Source organism: Ptychodera flava, chromosome 13, assembly GCF_041260155.1.
Source record: "Ptychodera flava strain L36383 chromosome 13, AS_Pfla_20210202, whole genome shotgun sequence".
Classification (NCBI taxonomy): domain Eukaryota; kingdom Metazoa; phylum Hemichordata; class Enteropneusta; family Ptychoderidae; genus Ptychodera; species Ptychodera flava.
The window spans coordinates 6,558,840-6,564,839 of NC_091940.1; positions in this window are offsets into that span (position 1 = coordinate 6,558,840).

The window sequence follows — 6,000 nt, forward strand, 5'->3', positions numbered from 1 at the left end:
TATTCTCATGCTCAACAAAGTAAAACACAAGCGAGGAACAAAGTCGGATTACAAGGGAAGGAAATTGACGGAGCACCTTTGTAGAGTAAAATTTAGCTGCCGACTTTGATGTAGGATCAAGAAGGTGGATGATGACATGGAATTAAGATATTTGATGGAAGACGGAGACAGAATTTCTGTTCAGTGACTTCTGTCTCTCATACTGATTTACAACTTTGGAGAAGTCCCAGGTTATGATATAATTGCCGACATTATCGTCTTACTCTCTGATTAATGTCACTGAAAATGTAATAAAATTGATGGGTCTTGCCAGAAGCACATTGAGATCTCTTCCATTTCTGAATATACTGTGCCACAGAATACAAATATTTCAACCTTCTTGCATCCCAAAATTTACAAAGGAAAAGTTCATTTCTTATTCCTCACTGCAGCTGCCCGGCCAAACCATTTTTCAAGGATGGGAAGGTTTAAATTTTGAGATCGTCACCTCAGTGCCATTTTTTGCAATTAGTCAATCTGAAATTATACATAGAAAGCCGATTTGAATTTGTCAATGATGACATAAGTATAATTATCGTTTTCAAAAAATTGGAAAGAGGAAGAAGCGGAGACAGCTCCATCTTTCAGACAGCTATATTACACTCTTATCAGTGACATCCAAGATAATGTCGCTATATCCCGTCTAGTTTTACAATTTTCCTGACAGATGACGATGGATTTGAGGACAAATTTGAGAAGACAGGGATTTATTTCAACATTTCTTTCTTCAATTGGTTCACTTCAATGTGAAATTTGTAGATGCAATGCAACATTTGGCTTCAAAAAAAAAGGCACTGGGTAAATTGAGAAAAATGAACAAATAATGTGTCGGTAAATTTCAAGCCTTTTGCGAACAAACTTTATCCGATGATTTATCAGCTAAATTCCAAAATCATCATTGCTTTTTCACATGCCGTTCATGTAACAAGACCGGTGCCCTACCTACCTGGCAGTAATTTCACAGTTTTTTCCAGTCGTTGATTTTCACATTAAAATGGTCCCTGCAGCGGAAACCCCACTCGGAAAACAGATAGTTAGGGAGAAGTTTTACTCATTTTTAGGATGCATGCTGGCAGCATAGATTAGGTTTTCTTCTTATCAGACAGGCTGTAGATGAGGGATGCCACACTTACTGCCTGATAAAAGTGACGTGTACGTATGCATGCATGCTAGCACCTCTGTCAAAACTAGCTTGATTTCAGCTGTTCCATCGTTGTTATGTTGATCTTAGATGCAAGAAAATAATTTTGAATATGCAGCACTTTGAAAATATCCAGAATCAAATAGATCACCTCTTTGCAGACTGTGCATGGATCATTTCAAACATGGCAGATAATGAAAAGATCTCGGTGGGTGCAGCCTCTATGACCTGGTAACATGACTTCGGATCATTAAGAATTAGCTTGTTCAGGCTTGTTGAATACTGAGTATGTCTGTATCCTAGTCTTGAACACAAAACTGTGCATGCTGCCGATGCTATCTCTATTGGCAAAGATATTTTTAGTTTCCAGTGGTTGATAAACTATGATGGTGAAGAGGAGGAGGATGAAGATGGTAAGTGTTGGTGATGATGATGATGATGATGATGATGATGATGATGATGATGGTGATTATATTGTGGTGATGATGATGATGATGATGATGATGATGATGGTGGTGATATATTTTTTGGTAACAAGGGTAGATGAATTATTTGTGAGTTCAATTGGACCATGAATTTGAACAAACTCTTATGACACAAAAACATACAAAGGATTTTGTTTTGCCCTCTCACCTTTTCTGATGAAAATGATCAAAAACTATAGACATGATCCAAGTCAGTGACCGATGATAAATTAAATTATAATTTCTGGTCTTAGGCAGAGAAAATGATGTCTTTTTGGTTATTTGATGTGTGAACTAAAACAATATTAAAGGTAGTCAACTCTATCGAGGCTGTATATCCAATGGATAATATTTCTTTAGGGTGATTTTGTGTCATCAATAAGGCCTTTTCCAATTGGCTGATGTCCACCATTCAAGAAATTATCAAGCAATCAGAAGCTTCCTTTTTAATGTCAAATAAATGAGACCTGCAGTCATTAGTCTCAGGAGTTTGGAAGCAAAGTGTGATGGTTTACAACATGCATTTACTCAACATATACCATGACTTTGGTGAAATTGTTGTACGAGCCAGCATACCTGGTTCTACATCAGAATGTAATTGTCTAGACAATGGATTCATTTCTAGACAATAAAAAAAGAGAAAAGGTAATTAGTGTCATTAATTGTCACTTAATACTTATTGAACATGTTAATTAATTAATAGTAAACAGTGACTTGTACAAAATCCTTTCAAGTCTATCATTTTTTATGTCATTGAGGAATTATTGACATTAATGAAATCATAATTAGATCTATTAAATTGCTAGCCCAACTTTAATCATCTTCTTGAAAGGAATCAATTAAATTGGAAAAGGAAATGAATTTTGATAATTCATTCATTGTTATTTGTTTAAAAGAAAACAATTTTGTCTTTTAATTCTTAAGGGGAGTTTCATCTCACATTGATGGTTGACAATTTTTCCCTTCAAGGGCGTCTGTTGCCATGGTGATAAAGCTCTGGAAGAATAGAGTCTACTTTAAAAGTCTGGTTGTTATAGCAGCAAACTTCTAAAATATTGTTCTTATACAAATTGTGGGTGCAATAGAGATTAAGGATTAAGTGATGAAATATATGGTGAATTCATGGCGCTATGGGATATGACACATGTATGTAAAGAAAAATAAAATGTGATAATTTAGACAGACAATGGAAAAGATATATTTCAATTGATATCTGTCAGTGGTCACACATCTAATAACACACCTAAACCACCATACACCTTTCACTATACACCATTCTCACTGCAATATCATAAATATACAGTTAAAAATGCATGCAAACAATTTTAGCTTGGCAACTTCCCGGAACACTTGAGAGATTTTGAAAGTACTTATGCACCATGAGGCAGACAGAAAACATATAAAATATTCAAAGCTCTCATGCTCTAGTTATCACAGCTGGACGAAATTACAAACTGTTCAGCGGGCGTACGTCACAAAGTTATGACGCTGCCATCATACTTGCATGGACCATAGAAACAGGAGTTTTGTCCAACCACATGTAAAGCGCACACACATCTTGTCGATGTAGTTGATGAGGTGTGTCGCAGTGGTGATTTATTTTACCGCCAACCAGCCAGTGACAGCTGAACAATGCACACTGAACTGAGTGTGTTGGCTAGCTGTCTGTCGACATGGCAACCTAATATCTATATACATGCGGCGATTTAGTAGCCAATACCTGCAGGTAACGGAAGGCAGCATACTTGTATCCAGGGCTGTGAACCAAATTTAATCTGTTTTACAATTAAAGTCACTTTTAACCTAGTGTGCAATCAACAAAGTGCCTGTTAATGTATACAAGCACATGTGCATGCACACACCAAGACACACACCAAGACAAATGTGTATGCTGTGTGTGTGTGTGTGTATATATATATATATATATATATATATATATATATATATATATATATATATATATATATATATATATATATATATATATATATATATATATACACACACACATATATATATATATATATACACACACACACACACACACACACACACATGCATGCTAATTGTTCTGTTGCGTTTTAGTTCTGTTTTCTGGATGCCATGAAAACACTTTGTTTACAGGCAATTCATATTAATTGTTAATCCTCCATTTCCATGAAGTGGTATAAAAATTGTAAAAGTAGATAAATTGTAATACTAAAATGATTGAAAATTAAACAGTGGATTGGAATTCAGGAAATTTAAAGCAACTTGGTCTTTGAAACAATGAATAACTAATTAAAATATTTCACATGGGTTTTGAATGCATTATATTAATATTTTCCTGAATGTGAAATTCCTGAAACTCCCTTTGATTGCAAGATTTGACAAGAAAATTTATTGGAAAGAGAATTCTACTAGAGGGTAGGTAACCATAGTGAATTTCCACATTGTTAATTTCTGTCACAGTACATTGTTAATTTCTGTCACATACTGTGTTCATGTAATCTACACACTTTGTATTTCTAGGAAGAACTACAGTATTTATTGGAATTTCAAAAATCCAGACACTTGTCATATATAAAATTAGTCTATACAGGTATTCTAGCTGGCTAAATGACCGTCCGTCAACTAAAAACGAGACATGGAAATTGACTCATAAATTCTTAAATAGAAGGCTAATATTAGGCATTGTTAAACTCCTTCCAAGCAAAGTAAAAAGAATGTTGAGAAAGACTTGTGCAATGCAATTTAGACATGACCAGAATTGGCAAATGATTTACAACTATTGAATGCAATGGAAAAGTACAATGTTCATAATATTCACAATTTCACATTGCATGATGTATCTTGCCTCTGGATTCTGTCTCTGAACATTTCATCAAATTTCTGTTTGTCTGGATGCTTATAAAGAAACATTTTTACTGTGATTTTGGTAAAATTTTGTGTCATTTCCTTTAACTGTTCACATAAAATTTTCACCGCAAGCTGAGATGGGAAAGTTGGTGAAGTCATTGAAGGCTAAGCGCTCAGTTTAGGGAAATTTGACCATAGGCCTGTACATTTCATAATATTGGTTGAACCATTGCTTTTCATAGTTTCAGGTGGAATTTGTGTGTTACAGTTTTTAGACAGTATTTTCCATGTCCTTTAGAAATAAATCTCTCACATGAAAACAACATTCTCCACTCTCAGTAAACTTCACATGTATTGCATATTGTTTCATTCATTGAGATTTTGGGATTTTGTTTTCTCCCTATTCTATGACATTATAATACCTATAACAACACAAAATTTGTTTCACACCAAAATATGCAAAACTTTTGTGGATAAATTCCTATTTATTCTTAAAAGATATGAAATCGGTTCACCTGGATTCAATATTCATTTTTTCTTCATGCTCTACATAAAACGTGATTTTCTATGGACTGTACGTCTGTGCTAATGTATGAATTTGGAAAGTAGAATTCAGATTTGGAATTGTTCTAATTCTTATCCTATTCGAGCATAGTGACCAATTCCTTCCTCCAAGTGTTAAATCTATAAAATGACGTATATATTATTTTTTGGAGTATTTTGGAGTCTATCACAAATCTGTAGACCATATGACCATATGATTTGAACAAAAAAATAGAATAGCAAAATTCCTCCACAATTTACATTTTGTTCATATAATCCTATGAAATTTCAGTTTTCTTAATTTTCTGTACTTTGTAAGGTATAGAGTATACCCAATATTCTTACATAGAAGGCTAATATCAGAGATTTAGTTTATTTTTCAAAAACAGAATTTTGTTTTAATATAACAAGACCCCAATCTTGAAATTAAAAATGATGACAATCATTAATTCAAGTTATTTTTTAATACCCTCAGTCTGAAAGTAGTGATTTTGACACTAAATCTGTCACTTACATGTTCAATTTCACCAATTATGAACAGACTCAACTGCAAATCTCAGATGTTTCCCCAGAGACTAGTGTAATCACATTAGAGTGAAAAATGTTTGCAGCAGATCAGAATCCTTGTTTTGAACTTCACAAAATTTCAGAACATTTTGTAACAACCTCGAACATAATTTTTTTTGTACGAGACAATTTTCATATATTGTGTTATAATGACAATAAAAAAAAAATCATTCCATCAATTTTTCCTTTAAAAAATGATATTTGCTATTTTTCACTTGATGAGAGACATTTTGTCATTGAGCAGAAATGACCCTTTTTTGTTGTGTCTCAACCAAACTTATTTGAGAACATTGTACGTTGTGAACATCCCATTCATATTAAGATCTGAATTTATGTTAATACATAAATTTAAATTTGTTTATATTTTATTGCATGAGCTTACAAATATAAATAATTGTACAAAGTGAA